Raw genomic sequence first — 25,962 nt, 5'->3', positions numbered from 1 at the left:
AACTAGGGATAAAACAAGATCCAGGTAAACCATCAAAGGGGCTGTAGGGTCATGATGATTATCTTTAAATATAATTTAAAGAGAAGAACCTACATTCTGTTAACCCAGAGGTTTGCACTTAACAAAAATTTAATTCATACCTTCAACACACATGTAGTGAGCATCTGTCTGCTCTTTGCCAGTTACTATTTTTCGTATGTATCAGATGAAGTATCTAATATGTTTTCAGGATTTTTAGAGACTTTTTTTTTTTTTTTTGACAGAGTCTTGCTCTGTCACCAGGCTGCAGTGCAGTGGCGTGATCTCCACTCACTGCAACCTCCGCCTCCCAGGTTCAAGTGATTTTCCTGCCTTAGCCTCCCATGTAACTGGGATTACAGGTGCCCACCACCATGCCCAGCTCATTTTTTGTATTTTTAGTAGAGACACGGTTTCACTATGTTGGCCAGGCTGGTCTTGAACTCCTGACTTTGCAGTCCGCCCACCTCAGCCTCCCCAAAGTGCTGGAATTACAGGCATAAGCCACCATGCCCGGCCTAGAGACTGTTTTTTGTTTTTTTGGTTTTGTTTGTTTTCTTCTGTCTTGTTTTTTGAGATGGAGCCTGGCTCTGCCCCCATACTGGAGTGCAGTGGCGTGATCTCGGCTCCCTACAACCTCCACCTCCTAGGTTCCAGCGATTCTCCTGCCTTGGCCTTCTGAGTAGCTGAGACTACAGGTGCATGCCACCATGCCCGGCTAATTTTTGTATTTTTAGTAGAGACGGGGTTTCACCATGTTAGCCAGGATAGTCTCGATCTCCTGACCTCGCGATCCACCCACCTCGGCCTCCCAAAGTGCTGGGATCACAGGCATGAGCCACCACACCCAACCTAGAGACTGTTGTTTTTTTTTTTTTTTTTTTTTTTTTTTTTTTTGAGACGGAGTCTCGCTCTGTCGCCCAGGCTGGAGTGCAGTGGCTGGATCTCAGCTCACTGCAAGCTCCGCCTCCCAGGTTTACGCCATTCTCCTGCCTCAGCCTCCCGAGTAGCTGGGACTACAGGCGCCCGCCACCTCGCCCGGCTAGTTTTTTTAATATTTTTTAGTAGAGACGGGGTTTCACCGTGTTAGGCAAAATGGTCTCGATCTCCTGACCTCGTGATCCGCCCGTCTCGGCCTCCCAAAGTGCTGGGATTACAGGCTTGAGCCACCGCGCCCGGCCTCGAGACTGTTTTTTTTTAAGAGCCGTTTAAGGTTCACAGAAAAGTTGAGAGGAAGGTACAGAGATTTTCCATATCCCTTCGGCCCCTCTACATGCATAGCCTCCCCACTTATCAACATCCTCCACCAGAGTGGTACATTTGTTACATTTGGTGAATCTACATTGACATATCATAATACCCAAAGTCCATACTACCCCAGGTCCATAGCTTCACTCTCTTTCTCTCTCTTTTTTTTTTTTTTTGAGACCGGGTCTTGCCCTGTCACCCAGGCTGAGTGCAGTGGTGTAATCATAGCTCACTGTAGCCTCAGTCTTCCTACCTCTGCCTCCTGAGTAGCTGGGACTATAGGCATGGCCACCATGCCCGGCTAATTTTTGTACTTTTTGTAAAGGCAAGGTTCCCTCATTTTGCCCAGGCTGGTCTCAAACTTCTGGACTCAAGCAGTCCACCCACGTCTGCCTCCCAAAGTGCTGGGATTACAGGTTTGAGCCCCTGTGCTTGGCCAGGCTTCACTCTTGGTGTTACACATTTTATGGGTTTGGACAAATATATAATGACATCTATTGTTATAGTATCATACAGAGTATGTGCTCCACTTATTCATTCCTACCCCCAACTCTCCAGTACCAACCTCTGGCAACCACTGATCTTTTTACTACCTCCATAGTTTTGCATTTTCCAGAATGTCATGTAAGTTAGGATTCACTTCTGAATTTCTTCAGAAGAAGATACCACACAGCATTTCAGAAGTGCCCATTGCCGCAGAACTCACTGTTCTCTAGTCTGGCTGCTAATCAGAGCACAAGATCCCTGAGTTCTTGGCAAGGAAAGACCGCCAGTCCCAGGCCACCTTCTCCATTATACTCTCAGAGCTCTGTCAGCAGCAGAGCTGCACACACAAAGGAAAGTGATCCCTTGTTTCTTCCTAGATACGGAGCTGTGACCTTCTGCAGGAGTCTTTATCGCCTCTCGGAAGCACTCTTGAACCTATTTCTCAGGCTGCCACTGTGGCCAGCAAGCCCTGCCATCCCAGCCACCTTCTGATCACCTTCCTTCCCAGCCTCATCAGGCGGAAGGGACAGGGACAATAACTGACAGGTTTGTCTGGGGCTCTGTAGCACTTTGCCGGACCTCATTGTGTGCCTTTTTATTCTCCTATTTTTGAGAGGTTCATTGTTTAGGCCTTCAAGCATCTTTGGATTAGAGATTCAAGGAATTCAAATCCAGCATATAGAAGAATGTAACCACCTACTAAATATGCGCCCCTGAACAAGACCAAGGTAACCACCTACTAAATATGCGCCCCTGAACAAGACCAAGTGGCAGCACTCATGCTGACCGCCAGGACTTCAGAGTGCAAAGCCCCAAAGTGGTTTCATTTGGAGGCAAATCAGAATCCCAGAATCCTCAGAAAACTCCAGAGAAAATTTCTGACCTGCCTCTAAACAGTGTTCTGCATCTCCTTTCAGTATAGCATTTGGTTTCCCTCTCTAGTGATTTCACACTAAGGAGACTTGAGGCACACAGTGGGTGAGAAAGCCTCTCCAGGACATACTTGTTAAGTGTAACCCTCACATTGCCCCAGCCTCTGCTTGTCACCACTGTAAAATCCTGGGTCAAATTGTGGTTATAAAGTTGATTGCTTCCAGAGTAAACCTACTGTCTTTGGATCTTTTGTTTTGTTCAAGGCTGCTCTGTCAGCTGTAGGCTTGCCTTTGATAGGCCGCAGCAGTGGTTTTCATGTCTAACTAGGGTTTTAATGTTTGTGAGAGACTGTAGTTAATTGGATCCCCATGGTACCACAAATGACTTTAGAAGCCTCTTATGTCGGTGGAGGTAACTCTGTGAGTGTGTGTGAGAAAGAGAGAGAGAGAGTGTGTGTGTGTGTGTGTGTGTGTACACACAGGTCCTCACCCCTCAGCAAGCACCTTGAGATTTAAGTGTTCTTGTGCCCAAATCTCAGGTTTGAAGGTTTTTCATACTTGTTTTTCCAGAGTCAAAAATCTTGCCATCACCCCTAGATTCTTAACCTTTCTCCTTGCCTACTCTTCAGTTGTGTTGTTTTAGGGGCAGTTGGAGCAGAACAGCCAGATTCATCTCAGCCTGTGTCTCATCTGCAGTCACAGAGCTGGAGATTCTGTGCGAACCTCTGCCATCTTGCTGGCTGCTGCATGCCATCCAAGCCCCATTTCCTGACTCTTTTTTGCAGAGTTGGAGTAGCAGCAAGGAACCCCTGCCTCCACTCTGTCATCACTGTAGTGCTCTGCTCAGTTACTGTAAGAGCTGCTGAGTCCTGCCTGTTCCCCTGTTCCTCTTGAGAAGGGTGGCCACAGACAGTTGCTTATACATAGGTTGCCATGCTTTGAATTGTGCAGTCCGACCACCTAGGCATGGGGATCAGTATCTCATCAGTTCTCCACAAAAGAAGTAGTTTCACACTCCCACCCCCTCTTTGATACCTAAGGTGACCTATCCTAGCAACCTGAACAAGCCTAACTAACATGCCTATGGATGGAGCAGAGAAACAGAGAGGGCAGGTGGGGCAAGTGTTATCGTAAGAAAATAAGCAAGGCACAGGAAGAGCTAAGTACTTTGGAGCAAAAAAGGCTAGTGTGCCTTGGGATTTGGGAACCCTGGAAAGTAGAGCAGCTAATCCACCTTTGGCCTTTGGCCTCATAGTTCAGCCTTGCCAATGAAATGTGCTCAGTCATCAAGTACCAGTATTGTTAGTCTTCTCTATGTATGTGTCATATCTGCCTTAAATAAACTGATGCAATGAAAGTCATCTGTAAGTAGTAAAACTCTATATAAACATCAGATGTCATTAGGTCTCTTTGACTAGATTGTAAGCACCTTGAAGTCCCGGGTTGCCCCGGATGCTTCTTTTTCCTCTCATAGGTAGTCCCTCATCCCCCTGCCCTTTGCCTGGCTGGTTAAGTGACCCTTTCCAGGCAAGCTAGAGTTGGCCTCCCCTGTTATTCCTTCGTAGCGCTGTATTCTTTTCCTTCATAACACCTGTCACAATTATAATTTTAAGTTATTTATAACTTATGTTTTTCCATTAGGCTTTAAGTTCCTTAAAAGTGGAGACCATGTCTGCTTTGTTCATACCTACATTCTTAGCACCTATAAAATGCCTGGCACATATTAACAGTTTTTTATTAATAGTTACTAAAGGAATGGTTCCCCAGGAGGACATTAGTAAGTTTAGGGCCAGAGAATGTCCCTTCTCTCCTGTATCTTACCACTGGGGAAGCTTTTGGCCTCCACCTTCAGGGTCTAAGGGGCTAGCTTTCCAATGTCTCCTGAACATTTTGCATCTTCCCATTAACTGCGAATTTCACTGCTGGTGACTTCATTCAAGTGAATCTCAGAGCCTCTAGGACACATCATTGGGCAAGACATGGCAGCTACCTTTGCCGATTTGTTTCTATTCCATTTGTCCATGGCATTGTGGGAAAAGAGATAGATGGACTTGGTTCCCTAGCTGGAGTGAGGTAGGTAAGAGAACTTCTGACTGAGCATTTCTGTCCTTTGAATTGTGGTACAAATGCAAAGGCTGCCTTGGGGGACACCCACAGAGAAAGCATGCTTTTTCATATCTTCCTGCCCATGGTAAGTGCTCCTGTCATAGGAGAGCTCATTAAGACCTACATTCACCATCTACCAGCAAGAATTCCATCAGAAGTTAGTTACCTTAAACTAAGTGTGACTTTCTGACTCACATTTTTGAATATACCCAATTAGATTGTAGAACTGCAGCATCATACTTATTACCTTGAAATTACATTTTTGTTCTGAATAACCAAGCCTTGTAAACAATGTAAGCACTACCTAACACACATATTCTGAAACAAGCTCCACGTTAAGCGTGGGTTTGTAATGGGTGATATTTGGATAGCTCTGATTAAATATGTAAATTATGAAAATCAGAAGTGGAATAAAAAGTTACTTTTGTACCTGAACCAGCTACACATATTGACCTTTGGCTCAATAATGGATCATTCTCTCTCTTGTAGATCTTGGTCTTATACAAGTTTTTTCTTTTGTATTTTTACTCTTCATGTATGGTTTCCTTACTCTTGTTCAGACCTTTCAGTTGATAGAGCTTCTCCATTGTGTGTATTTTGGATGGTAATCTCTAAAAAGCCTTTGTGTGAGGTTTTTAAGTATTTTTCGTCCAACATTGGTTTTACCCCAAGGGTCTTCTTCCCCAAAGCAGTGGCAATGGATTTGGACAATCCTTTCCTTTTTCATCATAATGAGATGGCCCTCATCCAGAAATATGCTCATGGCCATATCTGAGATTAGGCATTTTGCTCAGGCCAGGCGCTTGCCAACTGAGCCAGGAAAATAGACAAATCCAAGAGGAATGAAAACATAGAAAAAGAGGTCATGCAGACCATGAGACTCAAATCTTATTACTGAATTGTCCATACCTCATAAGTTTTTTTGTTTTTGTTTTGTTTTGTTTGAGACAGTCTTGCTCTGTCACCCAGGCTGGAGTGCAGTGGCATAATCTCAGCTCACTGCAACCTTTGCCTCCCAGGCTCAAGTGATCCTCCCACCTCAGCCCCCAAAGTAGCTGGGACTATAGGCACACACCACCTCACCTGGCTAATTTTTGTATTTTTGGTAGAACTGGGTTTTTACCATGTTGACCAGGCTGGTCTTGAACTCCTGGCCTCAAGCAATCAGCCTGCCTTGGCCTCCAAAAATTCTGGGATTACAGATGTGAGCCACTGCACCAGGCCATACCTCATTATTTTAAAGAATTTCTAGTCACTCCAAAAAAACTGTAGAAAGAAGTAAACCTAGAATATGGATTTCTAAAGCAAGATGAGAAATTGGAAAAGTTTAGGGCTGGATATAACCAATTTTTTGTTAAAAAAAAAAAAAAAAGGAAATGAAAGAAAATGTTTGGCAGAAATGGTAAAACTGAGTATGACAGCGTGAGAGCAGACCTGTGGATGGGCGCAGAATTGAGCAGAGAGGAAGGGGACTGATGTTAAATTCAGAACTCTGGCTGAGTGCAGTGGTTCACACCTATAATCCAGCACTTTGGGTGGCCAAGGTGGGAGGATCACTCGAGGGCAGGAGTTCGAATACAGCCTGGGCAACATAGGGAGACTTCATCTCTACAAAAACAATAAATAAAAATTACCCAGACATGGTGGCTTGTGCCTGTAGTCCCAGCTACTTGGATACTGAGGTGGGAGGATTGCTTGAGCCCGGGAGTTTGAGGCTGCAGTGAACTATATGATTGCTCTACTGTACTCCAGCCTGGGACACACAGTGAGATCCTCTCTCTAAAAAAATAAAAATAACTTCAGAATTCCTGTGCAGGAAAATCTTTCCATATTTAGAAGGGTGATTATTTAATGCTCTAGTTTCACCGGATTGACTATTAAGATGCTGTTCAGTTGTTTCTCGTGATAATCTAAAATCTTCCCATAGGCTGGGCGCAGTGGCTCACACCTGTAATCCCAGACTTTGGGAAGCTGAGTCAGGTGGATCTGAGGTCAGGAGTTCAAGACCAGCCTGGCCAACATAGTGAAACCTCATCTCTACTAAAAATGCAAAATATTAGCCAGGTATGCCATCCCTGGTGCCCTCCCCCCACAGTGATATATCATACGTTTCATGTTGTCTATTATTAAAATTGGGGTTCTTTGTTAAGTAAACAAACTGAATGAATTATTAAGGCTAATTTAGTCCTTTCTTTCTTCACCTATATGATTTTTATATTTGAGTAGCTAAGAGCCCTGTGATTTAAGACCAATCTTGTATTTCATTGTCAAACATACCCAATTCATGATAAGTACTTAGACTAGTCTGTTCCTTGGCTGGACTTCAATTAATAATTATTCCAGCTCCTCCCTACCCTGTAGGGATATTTGGAAGATAAATGAGATCATATCTCTTTTTTTTTTTCTTTTTTTTTTTTTTTTCGAGACAGAGTCTCTCCCTGTCACCAGGCTGGAGTGCAGTGGTGCAATCTCAGCTCATTGCACCCTCGACCTCCCAGGTTCAAGCAATTCTCCTGCCTCAGCCTCTTAAGTAGCTGGGACCACAGGCACGCACCAGCATACCTGGCTAATTTTTGTATTTTTAGTAGAGGTGGGGTTTCACCATATTGGCCAGGCTGGTCTTAAACTCCTGACCTTGTGATTCACCTGCCTTGGCCTCCCAAAGTGCTGGGATTACAGGCATGAGCCACCACACCCAGCCTTTTGAGATCATATCTCTTACAGCATTGCTTACTCTTCAGAGGGAAGTCTGTAATATTGTTACTGGGTTGTTGTTACTGTTCTCTTCCAAACTATACCCCACATAATGCTTGTGGCATTCACAGTCTAGCTGGGCTTCCCCTGGCAAAATTGTTTCAATGCAGTGGTTCATTGACGGGCGGCACTCCTCAGGCATCACTGTGACATTTTGTGGGCAGGAGTTTAGTGGTACTCTTGACCCATGTGTCCGTTTATCCGGGATGCTGGGATGTCTCGGACTGAAGGGAAGATGGTGGTGGTGGCTCCCTTGCGGGGAGGCTTTTGGACAGGAGGTGGCTGGGTGATTACAGGAAGGCAGGTGCTGATTTACCTTTTTGCCTGTTTATTTTCTTTTGGAAGGCAGTGTTTCGATTTACTGCATTCCTTGGAGGTTTGACATATCAATTAGATATTATCGACAGTAATAGAGGGGCAGTTGCTGTAGATGTGAAGTTTTTACTGGTAGGCCATGAAATGATACCCCAAGGGACTGTAACAGAGTGGCGTGATAAATATTGTGTTACCTGCACATGGGCAGAGGGACTGATTAATAGGGGAGGATGATTCTGTCTCCTGCACTAAAATGTTATTTATTCATTTGCTGTCAATCAAACTTTCTGTTCTAATTGGCTGAAAGGTTAAATCATCAAGATCTGCTCATAAACCTGGTTAAGGTAGAAAGAAAAGCAGTGCTAAATCATAATCAGTGGCTTGTTTATTTACTGCATTCTTGCATCTGTATGACCTTGGAGAGCCTTTCTCTACCCTCTGGTTACAGTAGCAGCCCCAAGCCTAGACTCGCATGGGTGGAGGGAGCTGGAAAGGAGAATATATTTGCCAGGCCTGGCGGTGTCCCCAGAGTCTCAAGAAGGCAGTGATGGTGCTTGGTGTGGCATTGCCTTTGCGTAATTAGACCACTGCTCTTCTTTCGGCTGCGTTTTTAATGTATGGCTCTTGTGTTGCACGACACTTGTAAAAGGAAGAATAATTTTCAAAAAGACAAATATATTTCCACACTAACAGTTTTATAAAGATGTCAGCGAATAAGTATAGGCATCATTAAATCACATTTTAAAGGCAGCCTTCTCATTGTGATAAATCTGCATTACCAAGTCTCATTTCTAAAATGAATCATACATTGTAAAACTTTATGAGAGTTGAGTAAAAGATCCCTGTTGGCCAGTACAAATGTATATTTTCAAACCATGCAGAAAGGATTCAAGTGCTAGTGAAAACACCAATAGGGTTATACCCGTTTCTTAGAAGCTGTATTTCAAGTACAAGCTACTTTGGGGTGGGATGGAGCTTTTTTCACTGCCAAAGTGAATCAGTAGCTTTTTCAAAGAAAACCAAGAGTAAACTCTCATTCAAAGGACCTTTGTATTCAGTTTGGAGCTGTGAGAACACAGCCTGCTTTGCAGTGGGACTGGTGAATGTCAGTATTACAGACCCACAGTGCTGAGGAAGGTGGGGCCATGCCCTGAGGGGGCGCACTCACTATCTAGGGCAGGTCCGCAAACACCACCACCCACTGGCGCGTTCTCAGCCTCATGCTCCCTGTACCCACCTCTATTGCCACCAGCCCAGAGACGCAAAACACATCAGCCTAAGAGCTAGACGTGCTTTTTCATTATCTTGATAGTTAAAATAACCTGGTTGGTTATTTTCAGCACAGAAAGCCACATCAACACATGACTCTGATATACCATATGGCCATATTAAATAATGTGAAATATTACGGATATACCATATTAAAAATGTATCCGCCAAAGAGGGTCTAGTTATCCAGCTCTTTGGAAAGGAAAGATGGCAGAGATACCCAAATACTTTCCTTAGTGTTTGAAATGATTTACAATTGTGTTATGTATTTTAGGTCATGATGTTGCGGAAGAGTGTAACAAATGTTTATTGGTGGCTTGTATGGCAAACTAGCCAACAGTATCTGCTTTTTCGTCTTTTTAGTGACTGCTGAGTTCATTTCACTGTAGGAACACACACTCATCTTCAGACCGTCTGGCTTTATCTATTCTTGTGACTCACCCAGCTCTGCAGTTGTGTTATTTCATGTTATCTCAGGTAAGATGCGTGACAACCCAGCATCCAGGCTGTACGACACAATGGAACAGTTTTAAGTCAGAGGCTCAGAAAAGCAAAGTGGAGAAGTGAACCTAGGTGGGCAATTTAGTAAAGAGAGAGGATTTAGTCCAAAAAAAGAGAAAGTGAGGCTGGGCGCGGTGGCTCACACCTGTAATCCCAGCACTTTGGGAGGCCAAGGTGGGCAGATCACGAGGGCAAGAGATCAACACCATCCTGGCCAACATGGTGAAACCCCATCTCTACTAAAATACAAAAAAAAGGAATTATCCAGGCATGGTGGCACGCAGCTGTAGTTCCAGCTACTCAGGAGGCTGAGGCAGGGGAATCGTTGGAACCCAGGAGGCGGAGGTTGCAGTGAGGCAAGATTGCACCACTGCACTCCAGCCTGGCAACAGAGCAAGACTCGGTCTCAAAGAAAAAAAAGAAAGTGATAGTAATGACTTAATACTATCTGTCCCTCTCCTCATCCTCCTTCTGAAGAAATAGACTGGGCACCACTTGGGCGTATATTGCTCCTTTCTAGACCGTATACAAAGAGCTAGTCAATCATTAGTAGCTGTCAGTATCACCAAACCTGGTACACAGCCTCGGCAGGCACTCCAAAAAAGTGTACTGGAGATGGTCTCTCTGAAAGTCCCTCAATAAATGGATTGTTCTTCCCACATCAGATAAAATGCCATGTAGAAGTAGAAACTGTCATTAAATTGTTATGCCTGAGAAATATACAGTCAGTTGATCAGTTGGGATTTGAGAATAAAGAAAATTAAGTCAAGCTGACCAGCATTTCCTTTATGAAGTTGCCCTGTGATAGCTTCAGTACGGCTGTCCTTCTTGTGAGCTTTTGTCTGTGCCATACACACATTCAGCTTAAGGATTTAGAAGCTAGGCAACTAGTGGTAGACATTCCAGACCAGGACGGTCAGGGCCTGGACACGGGCCACACCTACTGGAATGGAACGGAGTATTTGGGAAGGATCTAAAGTAGAAGTGAGTGAAAGTCAGGATAAGAAATCCCAGAGGACGTCTGACAGGTCCAGGGGGTTGGGTTGTTGAGGACAACAGGTAAATAGCACAGCATAGAATCTGGCGCTTAGGGAGTGTTCCAGGAAAGTGGTCGCAGGTTCAGAAAACAGACTGCAGTACAAAGAGGGTTGGAAAGGTTACAACAGGAACTTAGGCCTTTCAGAAGTTCAGAGGTTTGGGTAGAACAGGAATTAGGGCCAAAGTTGTCCGCAGTCTGCTTTAGTACAAAGCTAAGAATGGTTTTTACATTTTTTAAAAATTGGAAAAAATAGAAGAGAATATGTGACAGAGACCTGTGTGGCCTGCATGACCTAAAATATTTACTATCTGGCTCATTACAGAAAACATTTGTCGCCCCTGGGGATAGGCATAGACTTGAATATAGAATAATTACTGGAACCAGAGGTATGACATACTAGTGAATTATCAGGAACCAGTAAGAGCCAGTTCCTAGGACCCAACTACACAACCAGAACAGGATCCAGAACAAGGCTCACGTGACAGTTCCCATATTCCTCCTTCCTAAGGAGATTGAAGGCAGAGGCCAGGGTAGACTTAGCATGTAAGGGAGGGTCAGTTGGTCCTGCAACAGGTAGGACATCCCTCGGGGACACTGGAGCAGCAGCAGGGCTTACCTTCGTAGGGATAGTTTACAGCAGCCTCTGCCTCGTTTGACTTGCACAGCTCCCTGCAGCATAGAGTTTTCCAGGTGTGACAGCAGAGACTCAAGTGATCAAGTGATTTGCCCAAGACCATGCGGCCAGTGAAGGGTAAAACCTGGGCCCATGTGTTGGCTGTCTCTCTCAGTTAAAAAAAAAAAAGAAGAAGAAAATAATTTTTAAAAAACCAAGCTGGGCCCAAACTCAGATGTTGTGATTCCTAGTCTGGTAGACATTCTGTTCCATCACAGCCCTTCTTCCATCCTAGTAATCCTACAAACCTCTCCGCCTGACCAGGACACCTGTGGAATACTTTCTTGAGAGCTGCATTTGGAACCTTCTTGCCCATGGTATTATCTCCATGTCAGTCCCTCATCCTCACTGCCACTAAAATAATCTTCCTAAGTCTTCCTTACTTTCTTATTCTTAAAGCCTCCCTTGATTTTTCCAATTTGCTGCCTTCTACCTGATGGGGCATAGGCTTGACCACTTTATTGTAGAACGGGGATTCCCTTTTTCCCTTTTTTTTGAGATGGAGTCTCACTCTGTTTCCCAGGTTAGAGTGCAGTGGTGCGATCTCAGCTCACTGCAACCTCTGTCTCCCATGTTCAGGTGATTCTCCTGCCTCAGCCTCCTGAGTAGCTGGGACTACAGGCACCTGCCACCACACCTGGCTAATTTTTTTTTTTTTGGTATTTTTAGTAGCGAAAGGGTTTCACCATGTTGGCCAGGATGGTCTTGATCTCCTGACCTCATGATCCACCTGCCTCAGCCTCCCAAAGTGCTGGGATTACAGGCGTGAGCTACTGCACCTGGCCCAGAACAGGGATTCTTAAAGTGTGGCTCCCAGGCCATCAGCATCACCTGGGAACATATTCGAAATGCAACTTCTCAGGCCCCCACTTCTTCTACCTACTGAATCTGAAACTCCAAGGGTGGACCAGCAGTCTGTGTTTAGCATCCCCCACAGGCAATGCTGAACTTCATGTTTGAGAACCCCTGGAACAGCGCATCAGAATCACTTATGGATGCACACCCCTCCCCCATCGATGGGAAGCCTTGGAGGTGTGCTATATGTCCCAGCAGGACACTTGGTGGCTGCTGTATTCCTCACTGACTATGAAGGTGTTAGTGACAGCTGCAACACAGTTCATTGTGTAGTGATTCTGTTATGAGGACCAGTGAGAATTTCACTACCATGACAAATCCTTCAGATGTTTTTACCAGCTGCCAACCCCTCCTGGTCCACAGGGAGATAATAGAGTTTAGGAGATGGGACATAAACCTGCCATTATACATGCAGAAAATCCCCTTCTCCGAGGACTCAGACTTGGGAATTCTAACATCTAAGATCTTCAGAGGGAACCTGTGTTTCCCAAATGCTTCCATTTCTGCAGAAGGCTTGATAGACTTGATTGGCCACCGTAGTCCTAGCCAAGGACTCTCAGGAGTGCTCCACAGATCCTGTACCAGTCTGCTGGTGCACAGGTCTGTCTGCTGTCTGTCTGCATGACCCAAAGTTGGGAGTCATGGTTTTTCTTTCTCATGAAGGTTATAAAATTGAAGATAAGAAAATGAAAATCATGGCCGGGCGCGGTGGCTCAAGCCTGTAATCCCAGCACTTTGGGAGGCCGAGACGGGCGGATCACGAGGTCAGGAGATGGAGACCATCCTGGCTAACATGGTGAAACCCCGTCTCTACTAAAAATACAAAAAACTAGCCGGGCGAGGTGGTGGGCGCCTGTAGTCCCAGCTACTCGGGAGGCTGAGGCAGGAGAATGGCGTGAACCCGGGAGGCGGAGCTTGCAGTGAGCTGAGATCCGGCCACTGCACTCCAGCCTGGGTGACAAAGCGAGACTCCGTCTCAGAAAAAAAAAAAAAATGAAAATCATAAAAACAAAGATGGATACCCCAAGGTGCATACCATCACTCAGAGTAGAGGCCCAATCACATGCTCTGAGTCAACAAACTGTACAGTGTCAGAGTTGCATTCTTAATCGAGTGTGTTTCCCCTTTGTGATGTTTTGTTACATCCAGAAGAAATAGCCCCAAAAGAATACTTGTCATCTCTAATTATAGAACAGAGCCGTGCTTCTTCACAAGGAGTGAGAAGTGAAAATAGAGGTGTCCTCCTCAGAGCCTGAAAATTGATATTGAGGGCCTTTCGCCGGGGCAGTGTTTAGGCAAGGGATGGAATGGAACAACAGAATGATTAGTGGCAGTGGTGTGGGGGGCGCAGGTGGGGAGGGATTGGTCTGATTTTTTTTTGGTTAATCTCTAAAGGCTCCTCAGTATAGAGTTTCAGATCTAGAGTTCTGCTGATTTGATGGGGAAAAAAACAGCTGAATGATAAAACAGCTGAAATTTCATCTGTCTCTACATCTCCTGCCCCACACCCCTCCAGGGCTGCCCAGCAGGACACCAGTGTGATTCTGATGGCAACCAAGCCATCACAAAGTGGGGAGATGAGTAAATCATCTGATAACTTTAGGAAAATCTACTTTGTGCTTTTACACACTTCGTTGAACTTTTCAAAAATATTGACTAAACAACTTGCCAGCTGTGATTACCAACAGCTCTATTTGACAGACTTTGACAGAAAGCCAGTGGGCATGTGCCACGTCATCCAGCGCTAACAGGGCCTTCATTAGCAGCTCTTGAGGGGATGAGTGCTCTCCTGGCCTGGGAAGAGTGATTCCTGTCCCCTGGTGCTGTTCACTCGAGCGTGGGTAAACTATTTGCTTAGCGAGCCCGGAGGCCGACGTTGAAGCTTGACTGTTCGTCTCCATCACTCTAAGGGCTTTTTATGTTCAGATCTGCAGGAACACAAATAATATTCTTTCTAAGCTGCTCCAAAATACAAGTGATAGAAAATATCATGGAAAAGGTGAATTGCCAGACAGTAAGCCCTCATGACCGAGAGCTTATTCATAAAATGATGACAAATTTATTGCACACGTTCACTGCTGCCTTTCTGAGATGACTGGCTGATCCATCTGATTTTAAAGCCTGACAATAGAATCAGAAAGAGTTACTGGTCAGTTTTTTTCACCCATCCCCTTCACCCAGCAACCTTCCTCCTCAAGAAATAATCCAGAAAAATCAGCTGATGTAGCTTCAGCAAGTGCCTTATGTTATTTTATTACGGGAGATTTCCATGTGCCAAGGATAACTTTTAACCTTGTTGAATGCAATTTGACTTCTTGGCATCTGCCTTCAACTCTGCAAAACCCTCAGGGCAGGGGACTAGTATGGTGAATAGCTAGGGGTAGACTGAAACAGAGTCTGAAAGGAAGCCATATTTTCTTGTGTCTTATGGCTGCTTGTTTACTATGAAGTAGTAAAGAAGTCATTGCTTGATATCTTAGCCCTGACGGCATGAACAAAATTCAAAGCAGGTGTAAAGAAATACATGGCATCAAACTTTGGGCATGCAGGAAGCCCAGGCTGGCAAAATATGGGTTGGGAATCTCTAGGGTTGCTGGTTTGTGGGGAATTAGGATTCCTCACAAAGAGCATGCGACCTCCCTTGCAGCCTCCTTCTTCCTGTTTTTGCTCTTCTGGCCAATTAAAGTGACCTGCAGACTCTCCCTGGCCTGTCACACCTTTAGCCTCTCTCAGTGCCCAGCTGAACACCCTACTTGTCTTGGCATCTGGTTTTTGTGTCAAATGATTTAAATTATTTAACTTAATATATGTAGTTAACATATGCCCTTGTCACCTGTCCTGTCTCATTGTCTACCTTCTTTGTGAGCTCACAGGGAGCCAGCGGGCTAGTTCAGTCCTTGCTACACTCTGGCACTGGCATAATGCCACATGGCAGTTTAAGGGTGCCAAGATGTGCAGGAAAAAGCAGGGTTGCAGAGAAAGCCCATCCTTGCCTGCATCTAGGCCAGTGTATGGCAGGAATCTGAGGGAGGGGCCAGAGAGTGACTTGGAACCAGCTGGTGGGGAGCGAGGGGCCTTGGAGAGAACATGCACCTTTTATAAGCCTGAGAGAGGTCTAGGCCAACACAAATGGACCCAGAAAGTCATCAACACCAGAGAGTGCTAGTGGCGACTTTTTTTAAATCAAGAAAATGTTTGAAAAGAGGGATAAATGAATTTTTTTTTTTTTTTTTTTGAGACGGAGTCTCGCTCTGTCGCCCAGGCTGGAGGCTGGAGTGCAGTAGTGCGATCTCGGCTCACTGCAAGCTCCGCCTCCCGGTTTCACACCATTCTCCTGCCTCAGCCTGCAGCTCAGTCCCAGCCTGTAGCTGGGACTACAGGAGCCTGCCACCACGCCCGGCTAATTTTTTTTTTTTTTTTTTTTTTTTGAGACGGAGTCTCGCTCTGTCGCCCGGGCTGGAGTGCAGTGGCCGGATCTCCGCTCACTGCAAGCTCCGCCTCCCGGGTTTACGCCATTCTCCTGCCTCAGCCTCCCAAGTAGCTGGGACTACAGGCGCCCGCCACCTTGCCCGGCTAGTTTTTTGTATTTTTAGTAGAGACGGGGTTTCACCATGTTAGCCAGGATGGTCTCCATCTCCTGACCTCGTGATCCGCCCGTCTCGGCCTCCCAAAGTGCTGGGATTACAGGCTTGAGCCACCGCGCCCGGCCTTGTATTTTTAATAGAGATGGGGTTTCACCATGTTAGCCAGGATGGTCTCGATCTCCTCACCTCGTGATCAGCCCGCCTCAGCCTCCCAAGGTGCTGGGATTACAGGCGTGAGTTACCGCGCCCGCCCATGATTTTTTGATTTTTTTTGAATTCAACTTTTTTATTGACAGAAACTGTCCCAGAAGAAAGATTGTTGCCACATACTGCCTCACATTGGCTTGCAGATCGCTCACTGTCTTGAATGTTCACACAGAACGCAGTGCTTTGTGTTGAATGTGACAGTTAATGCAGATCCTGGAAAGGGCCTTTATGGGGCCTGCCTCGAAGACTTGTCACCTGTTCATTACAGAACTCATACTCAGAGATTCCAGTGTGTTAAATAGCTCTAGGCTAATCTTGGGCCGCTCCATGCTAAGGGCAATAGTTTTCATCATAGAAAAATATCTTTTTTTTTACTCCAGAGATTGTTTTAAGCTCTCCCCAGTGCTCCCAACTTCTTAGCTGTTCAGCTGCGAATATCAGGCCCTTAATGGCTGGAGAGGGAGAGTCTATTTTTAAAGTTTTTACTGAATATCTCCCCAGTGTCAGGTGCTGAACGAATTTGGCATGTCATCAGATCTAAAATACCCACAGGGGTTTAGTGTAGTTTTTAGGTATGAAATTGATCAGGTTTGATTCTGAGACCGTCTGGTGATCCTTCTGGAAGGCCACTCGCTTGCTTAGCTGTGTGTGAGATCACAGGTCAGGGCTGAGCTTTGTTTTGCATGGGCTTTTGACATTAATTTCCACAAAAACAGCCTTAAAAAAAAACACCTGAAATTCAGGGGCCAGTTAGTCCTCATTGTGTTCTAACTCCCTTTGGTATTTAAAACATTAGGAAATGAAATTGCCAAAATCTTAACATTTGAAAATTGGCTCCTGCCCATGCCTAGTCCTCACATTTCCAGGGTGCCTCTGGGAGGGAATGCGCTGCGGGGGGAGAAGGGAGGGGGTGGTATTAGAAAGCCACACGGAGCCAGGAGGCGGAGGCTGTCTCCTTGGAGGTAGCAGCCTTTTCAGAGCTCGCCTGCCCTCCTCACAGGCTGAAAGGAGCTGCTGACGTCATTAAATCAATAACTTTGTTTAGCATTGTGTTTCCTGGGGGCAGGAAATCCTCTGGGGAACAGCAGACTGAATTTTCTTCCTCCCCTCACCAGCCTCCAGAGATGCCTGCTGGCGGGGGGTGTGACAGAGCTCCTGGCTCTGCCATTGCCATTTAGTGGAGACCTACACCCTGGTTTTTGTTATTTTTCAGGCAAATTTCAGCAAAATTCCCAAGCTCGTAAGGTAGGTACTACGAGGTCAAAAGTAGGAACAACCTTCTGAGCAACAGGGAGCAAATCAAAGTTTGTGAAGCCTGTACAGGGTCATGTCCCCTAGTCCTGTGTCACTCCTTCTCAACCCTCCTATCCCCCAGCACAGGCTGGCCCAGAGTAGCCCAGCCTGTTCTGTATAGGAATTTCACACATGAAACCACAGCCCCAGGCAGGCCCCTCAGCACAGACCAGTGTTGCCCAGTGTTGCATCCACCAGCAGCCATTGCTGAGGAACGGGAGTGATTAGCCCAGAGCCTGCATCAAGCCCAGAGCCCTTGCTCAGAAAGAGTTCCAGACTTTAATGTTCTCCTGGCTACCAAGGGAGGGCCACTCCTGTGCCCATCTTTAACTTCACCAAGGACAGGACCCCACAGCCTCTCCTGGCACCACGTTAAGTGGTTTCTATAGTAATTTTTCTGGTGGGTCAACAGGTTACTACGCAGTTGCCAGAATCAGCAAATTGCTTGTTTCCCTTCCCCACATCACCCAGCCATGGGTCAGTTGGTGGACACGAGAAGGGTCAGTTGGTGGACTCAACACAGTAGTGGCAAAATGTTGGTCTAGACACTTTGCTTAGCTCCTGAAACCTGGTCTGAGTGTTTTTTCAAAGAAAAGCTAGGAATTTTGGCCTCCCAAGCAAGTGACAGCAAGAGTTTGTTAACTACATAAATATAGCCCCATATCCCTGTTCAACATCAGACAAGGTTGAACCAGAGTGATTTTTTTTTTTTTTTTAAGACAGATTCTCACTCTGTTGCCCAGGCTGGAGTGCAGTAGCATAATCTCAGCTCACTGTAACCTCCACCTCCTGGGTTCAAGTGAGTCTCGTGCCTCCGCCTCCCAAGAAGCTAGGATTATAGGCACGCATCACCACACCCTGCTAATTTTTGTATTTTTTAGTAGAGATGGGCTTTTGCCATGTTGGCCGGGCTGGTCTTGAACTTCTGGCCTCAAGTGATACACCTGCCTAGGCCTCCCACAGTGCTGGGATTATAGTTGTGAGCCACTGCACCCAGCCCAGAGTGAATTTTTTTTTTGAGACATAGTCTCACTCTATTGTCCAGGCTGGAGTGCAGTGGCGCTCTCTCGGCTCGCTGCAACCTCCGCCTCCCAGGTTCCAGCGGTTCTCCTGCCTCAGCCTCCCGAGTAGCTGGGATTACAGGTGCCCGCCACTACACCCAGCTAATTTTTGTATTTTTAATAGAGATGGGATTCCACCATGTTGTTCAGGCTGGTCTTGAACTCCCAACCTCAGGTGATCCGCCCGCCTTGGCCTCCCAAAGTGCTGGGATTACAGGCATGAGCCACTGTGCCCGGCCCAGAGTGAATTTTTTATATAAAATCCATATTTATTGGAGCCTTTGAGAGCTCCAAGGACACAGACCAAACCGCGATAATCTGGGGATGAGGACCCGTAACCTCCCACCTCCACACTGTATCGTATTAATTGGTTTGTTCTTTTAGGCTCTGGGTCCCCAAACTTTTAGCAAGATTAGCTTGGATAATAGCTATTTATTAACCCATTTCTTATTGGCTTATTTGTTCAGAATCTTCTCAGAGACCTGAACTTTGCAACGTAAAAATCTTTGTACCTAAAGAGCTCAGCTACAATGGCCAGCTTCTCTATGAAAACCAACAAAGGCTCTAATACTTTTTGCCCAGAATGGGGAAGGGGAGGGGAGCTGTTAGGCCGAGGAACTCAGATGTGTGTGACCCACTTGGTGTTCAGGAGGGCCTGGGACTCCTGGTAATGTATAGCAGTGTGTTCAAGACACACTCGCCCTAAAGAGTCCCAGTTTCTCTCTAATACCTGATGGTCTCTTGGAGAACGCGGTTAATAGACAAGGGTAAAGGTCATTAATTATAAGATCCAAGTGTGACAGAAACCCTATTGGAAAGAACACGTCTCTTCAAAAGACTTACTAGACATTTAGAACTGTTCAATAGAGTTTAAATTTGGGAGCGAAACCATTACACCTTGTAAGAAAGAAATGCCAGACCAACACGGTGCTTCATAGACACTAATTTGATTGACTAGGCATCCCCTGTTTCTGTTTTACACAAAAGCTCTTGCCCAGATGCAGACACACACACACACACAACACACACTCTTCCACCACCACTTGTGTACAAACATGAATGCAGAGACAGGAAGAAACACGAATTTGCTTTTTTTCTGCATGATACTCAAAACCATTGAGTTTCCAGCACAGCTGCTGCTGCAGAAGAGAGAAAAGCACTTGGCCCCAGAGTCTGTTTATGTGTTTGAGCCGAGAAAGCGATTTTTGTTGCAAGAAGCTCTAAGTGAGACAGAGTCAGAGAACAAGAGAGAGAGAGATAATTATCTAAATTATGTTCGTGCTATTATCGAAGACGAATATAGTTAAAATGTAATTAAATATGACGGGCTAGCAGGATGTAAGCCAAGCTTTGGAATGCTAATCATCAATTACTGCATCCCCTTAGGGGAATCAGGGAGGCTGTATGGCAGAGTCGGAGCGGCTTGGGGCTGGGGGACTGAGTGAGACGTGGAGTATTAAAACTCCCCCTCCCCTGTCTCCCCACGTAGTCATTCAAACCACCATGGATGTCCCTGGGACACATCCCTTTCTGTAGCTGCCACAGCGTTAGAATATGAGGAGCTGGTGGGAGGGTCCTGCACCTCTCTTTGAGAGGCAACCCCTCTAAAAGGGAATGTGAGCACGGAAGGTCAAACTCAAGACTGGCTCGTAGATGCAAGTGCCTTTACCAGACAGAAGTCTGAAGTTCCTCCTCTGCCAGAAAGCATCAAATGCTCACCTACCTAGATCAAGGAATCCCAGGAGGGAAGTCAGGCAGGGAGGTGGAAGTGGACTGTAGTCGGGACAGAAGGTGCCACATGTCCATGCTAGCAAGCTGCTCCTACCACTCAATCTCTAACCTGGGCAAGGGGCCCGCTTTGGCCATACATTGAAATCACTTGAGGAATTTAAAAAGGACTCAAGCAGGGCCCACCCCGCAGAGGTTTTGAGCGTTAATTGGTGTGGGCTGTGGTCTGGGAGTTCAAAAGTTTAGCTCCACGGGTGTTTCTGATGTGCAGCCAAGGTCCAGACCCACTGGTCCAGCTATAACCAGACTTCCGCTAACCACAGCCAAGGGGAAGGCAGGCAGCAGGAAGTGAGGACTGTAGTTAGTTCTTATGGCCTTCCACGAACCTCAGCTATACCTATCTCAAGGCCAAGAAGAAAACACTATAAGGATTTACTTTTCTTAATCCTGAAACATAATTTTTATGTCAGTTCTGGTGCTAAATCCCCAAAGAATTTTGAACTTGGTGAGATTACTGTACAAGAGTCCATTTTAACAACGAGCTCTATCTAAGGCTGGGGTAGAAACTTGGCCACCTCCTTGGACCGGATGGGTGATGTGAGGAGCAAAGCAGGCCAGGGCAGGCTGCAGGGAGTAAGAGAGACCACCAAAAGCTCTCTTCATCTCCAGCTGTTGTCAGGCAGGGGAGAGGACTCGTGCATGCCAGATCTTCTGGTTTCCAAGAGAAGTGAGACATCTGTGTTTTGCTGTGAAATCTCCCAATGTTTAAGTGGAAGCTAACTCAACTTTTTAAAAAATACTCAATAAACCAGCAAAGTATGTCTGTTGAGGCTCCCATGTGCAACTTTTGAACTTAGTGAGCCTTTGGCTAGTCAGCATGTGGCCAAACGATCACAAATTCCCATAGCTCCTAATGCAGTTTTCTGCGGCCTCGGGTCGGCAGTCAGGTTAGACCAACTTGGCCCCGTTTTTCCTAAGCCTGACACATAGAGGGTCTCAATAAATAGTTGTTGAATGGACAAACAGGGTGAATGGAGCAAACCCAGAATTCCCGGTAAGTGTGGGCAGCGAGATAGCTATAAAATCCAGTTAAGCGTGATGCAGAACAAAAGAACATACTCCTGGGGTGCCAGATTAGAGAGGCCTGCACACTGAGTCTTCACTTTAGACTGGTATTAGAGATCTGGGGCCAAGGCATCTCTTCAGAAGGGAATAAACAGGATCCGGGCTGATTTTGAGTCTGCCACATAGGACACCCTCTGTAGCTCTGCCTTTGGGGACCCAGCAGGGACAGACATGCAGGCCCAGCTCAAGGGCTGTTAAAACACTGTAATTCCCACTTCACCCAGTGTTCTGGAAAATGCTCTCTCTCTCATATCCCCAGTCCATAGATCATCTTTGGATATGATTAAAGAGATGAATGTAGTCCTTGGCCCATCACTACAATGCGCCAGACAATAAGAACAGCATGCTTGGAGGGACGGCGGGCAGCTGTGGGGTCAGCACAAGAGGCTCAGTCGTAAAGAACTGTCAGAGGGATCTTCAGGCAAGTCTCGATGCTCACTCAAGGCCTTTAATGCCCGTCACGTCTCAGTGCCACATGGGTTGGAGAGGGCACCGCCGTCACTGCCATAAGCTCAGTTGACAGGGGACAGGTTTTATTATTTCCTCCCTTTTCAAGAATCTGTTCCAAAGGTTCATGCCTGCCTTCCAGCCCTGCTCCCAAAGGCTGTAAATATATATGCTCCCCATGTACCTTTTCCACTCCTCATCACCACAGGCTCTGCTCCCTTTCTTAGGCTCTGCTTTTTGTTAATTGTAATTAAAAAGAATTATCAAAGTTATACATGGACATAGTTTTGAGAATGAAGTAAAACCGCAAGACTTTTAACAAAAAGCAGCAGTCGGCCGGGCGCGGTGGCTCAAGCCTGTAATCCCAGCACTTTGGGAGGCCGAGACGGGCGGATCATGAGGTCAGGAGATCGAGACCATCCTGGCTAATACGGTGAAACCCCGTCTCTACTAAAAAATACAAAAAACTAGCCGGGCGACGAGGCGGGCGCCTGTAGTCCCAGCTACTCGGGAGGCTGAGACAGGAGAATGGCGTGAACCCGGGAGGCGGAGCTTGCAGTGAGCTGAGAGCCGGCCACTGCACTCCAGCCTGGGCAGCAGAGCAAGACTCCGTCTCAAAAAAAAAAAAAAAAAAAAAAAAAAAAAAAAAAAAAAAAAAAAGCAGCAGTCTTCTGCTTCATCCTTCCCTACCCCAAGTCTCATTCTCCAAAAGCAACTGCTTTTCCTTTTCCTCTTTTAAAAAATAATTTTGAAAAAAAAACATATATTCCAAAAAATATATTTAATGTGATTTAAAAATCTAAAACTGTAGACTGAAATGTTTCCCTCCTACCTTTCCTTCAGAGATAGTTGATGCATAAACAAGTGTATATATTCTCCCCATTTACTTTGTTTTTCCTCCAAGGTCTCAGTGTAATTTTATTTTCTTTTTAATGTTTGTTTGTTTGTTTGTTTGTTTGTTTGTTTGTTTGTTTTTGAGACAGGGCTCGCTCAGTCGCCCAGGCTGGAATGCAGCAGTGCAGTCACGGCTCACTGAAGCCTTGATCCCCCAGGCTCAGGTGATCCTCCCACCTCAGCCTTCCAAGCAGCTGAGACTACAGGCATGTGCCACCACACCTACCTAATTTTTTATTTTTTGTAGAAACAGGGTCTCACTATATGCCCCAGGCTGATCTCTTGAACTTCTCCAGCAGTCCTCCCGCCTTGGTCACCTAAAGTGCTGGGATTACAGGCATGAACTGCTGCACCCAGCCTCAGTGTAATTTTAGAATTCATATCAACTTTGGATTCAGTTAATACATGTCATTACATCATTGACCCCATTTTCTTTTAATACAGGTTTTTCTGTACCCTGGAGATCTCTTGCATTTCCTCCCTCTCCCCATCCCCCACCCCCCAGCTTATAGTCCTTCATTATAAGGATAAGGATCTACCATAATTTACTTAACCAGTCCCCAGTGATGAGCATTTAGGTTGTTCTCTTGCTGTTCAAATGATGCTGCAGTGTGATCCCTATTCCTTCTTCTTCCCTATGCTGCGTCATACGTTAGAGTAGTATAAGGGAATTGCTAGCTCTAGGGGTATGTGCATTTAACACTTTGCTAGTTGAGGGTGTGTCAACTTGTACTTCCTCTGGCAATGTGTCAGAGTGCCTGTGTCACCCCACCTTGTCCAATATAACACTTGATCAGACTTTTAGATTTTGAGGCAAACATATTCATCTCTTTTGACTTTTTTTTTTTTGGTTGTATCTTCATATTCTAAACTATAGGCTTATTCTGCTATTTCCTAATTACATTACTGGAGTTATCTATTGTGTTCCTATTTTGAAAGATAAGGATATAAGGATTTAGTTTCATTGCCCTCCCCGCTTGCAAGTACACACATGCTCGTCTCTGCTCCATCCTCTTGTTTAGTTAAATCACAATTTTTCTTTGTATCAGGTTTCTTGTTGGCATTAGGATGACTATGTAACTATTGTCCAGAGCCAAGCCGTGTAGTATGCTACAATCACCTTTTTTAAATCATTTGTTTTTCCTGGAGTTAAAAAGTGGCCAGGTGCGGTGGCTCATGCCTGTAATCCCAGCACTTTGGGAGGCTGAGGCAGGTGGATCATGAGGTCAGGAGTTCAAGACCAACCTGGCCAAGATGGTGAAATCCCATCTCTACTAAAAATACCAAAATTAGCCAGGCATGGTGGCGGGCGCCTGTAATCCTAGCTACTTGGGAGGCTGAGGCAGAGAATTGCTTGAACCTGGGAGGCGGGTTCAAGCCTCCCAAGGTGGGAGGTGAGGTTGCAGTGAGCCAAGATCGCGCCACTGTACTCTAGCCTGGCAACAGAGCAAGACTCCGTCTCCAAAAAAAAAAAAAAAAAAAAAAAAAAAAAAAAATTGCTTAGTTTTCTGTATCTTTCATTAATTTTCTGTGTACTATCACTGATTCTTCCCCCTAACTTTTGTAGAGCAACACAAATTCTCATAACCTGGCCTCATAACACATCTGGTCAATTAGTTTCTTTGTCTCCCTTGAGATGTTGCTATGAGCTGCTCACCTTCCCTCTCCAGTCTGGACTAGTTGTTCTGTGGGCCTGTTTTACGGCTCTCATCCTGGGACCTCCCACCCCATTATTTTAGGAATTCCTCTTGCCTTTATTCCATGTCACATTCTCTGTTTTGTGGATCCCATAACTTTCTTTTTTTTTTTTCTTTGCTTTTTTTTTTTGAGACAGAATCCTGCTCTGTCACTCAGGCTGGAGTGCAGTGGCACAGTGCTGGCTCACTGCAACCTCCGCCTCTTAGGTTCAAGCAATTCTTATGCCTCAGCCTCCTGAGTAGCTGGGAGTACAGGTGCGCACCACCATGCCTGGCTAATTCTTGTATTTTTAGTAGAGAAGGGGTTTTGCCATGTTGGCCAGGCTGGTCTCAAACTCCTGGCCTCAAGCGATAGTATCCCATAACTTTCTTTATCTTAAGTTAGTCCTTTGTTTTGGTGGAACACACTTTCTGGTAGTTTCTTATGAATGCATTGGAGTTGAAGTTTTTATTATTTTTTTTAATTTTTCTTCACATAAATACAAAGAGAGGTTGGAGGTGAATTTTTTTTATGCCTGAATGAAAATTTCCTTATTCTGTTGTCATACTTGATTTACTTTGGGAATAGTCCTGTGGCTGGGAATGGTCCCATGGCTGGGAACTAATTTTTCCCTCAGCATTTGGAAGGAAGTGATCTATTATCTTCTGACCCCTAATGTTGCTTTTGAAAAATTCATGTGAACCTGATTCCCAGGTCTTTGGGATGACCTGCTTTTTTTCCCTCCAGAACTTTTAAGATCTTCTCAAGTTTCTTAATAATATACTTTGGTGTGGATCTTTTCTCATTTCCTGTAATGGCTACTTAGTGGGGTCTTTAACCTGGAAACTTATGTCCTTCATACCTGGGAAAATTCGTTGTGTGACTTTGGCAATTTCCTAGCTCATATTTTCTCTGGAACATCGTATTTCTTGCTGGAACATCTAATTAGATGGTGGAACTCCTCGTTAGATTCTTTTATTCTCTTAAACTTTCTCTTCTATTTTTTTATTTTTGTAATTTGATTTGACATTCTGGGAAATTTCCTCAACTTAACTTTCTAACCCATTTGTTGAATTGTTTTATGTCGTTCCTAGTTTTAATTTACAAGAGCACTTTCTTGTTCACTAAATGTTCCTTTTTCATATCATTTTATTTATTCTTATTTCAAAGAGATAATAATGCTTCCTTTTATCTTTCTGAGGATAATTTAGGTTTTTTTTTCCTGAAGCTTTATTCTGCTTACTGAACTGTATGCATGTCCTCTGAGTTATTATTTTTCTCTATTTGCTGTTGGTCATCTTTCATGTTATAGTCTTTTTTTAAACATTTTAAACAGCTTTATTGAGATACAGTTCATATACCGTACAATTCACTCATTGAAAGTATACAATTGCATGGCTTTAGTATATTGACAGAGTTTGCATCCATCACCACAATCAATTTTTGAACTTTTTCATTACTCCAAAAAGAAACCACATACCCTATAGCCATCACCTCCCAATCCCCCCATTTAATTCCCCAGCTCTAGGCAACCACTGATCTATTTTCTGTCTCAATATTCTGTACGTTTCCTGTGAGTGTAATCATACAATACCTGATCCTTTGTGATTGGCTTCTTTGACGTAGCAGGTTCATCAGTATGATATTAATAGCATGTATCAAAATCTTATTGCTGAACAGTATTCCAGTGTATGGATATACTACATTTTATCTATCCATTCATCAGTTGATGGACATTTGGGTTGTTTCCACTTTTTATTATGAATAATGCTGCTGTGAAGATTCATGAACAAGTTTTTGTGTGGACATG

General features: G+C 45.0%; 1 protein-coding gene and 1 non-coding gene across 2 annotated transcripts in view; one reads left to right on the top strand and one right to left on the bottom strand.

Moving 5' to 3' along the window:
* Positions 1–25,962, top strand: part of BTBD9 (BTB domain containing 9) — a 487,969-nt gene that overhangs the window by 426,347 nt on the left and 35,660 nt on the right. The gene's annotated exons all lie outside the window — the stretch shown is intronic.
* Positions 22,829–22,900, bottom strand: LOC115897174. The gene has a single exon (XR_004057103.1). It is a non-coding gene; the product is annotated as a small nucleolar RNA SNORD45 (small nucleolar RNA).

Source organism: Rhinopithecus roxellana, chromosome 4 (genome assembly GCF_007565055.1).
Source record: "Rhinopithecus roxellana isolate Shanxi Qingling chromosome 4, ASM756505v1, whole genome shotgun sequence".
Taxonomy (NCBI): domain Eukaryota; kingdom Metazoa; phylum Chordata; class Mammalia; order Primates; family Cercopithecidae; genus Rhinopithecus; species Rhinopithecus roxellana.
Note: the sequence above shows the minus strand (reverse complement) of the source record. Positions and strands in the feature narration are given on the sequence as shown.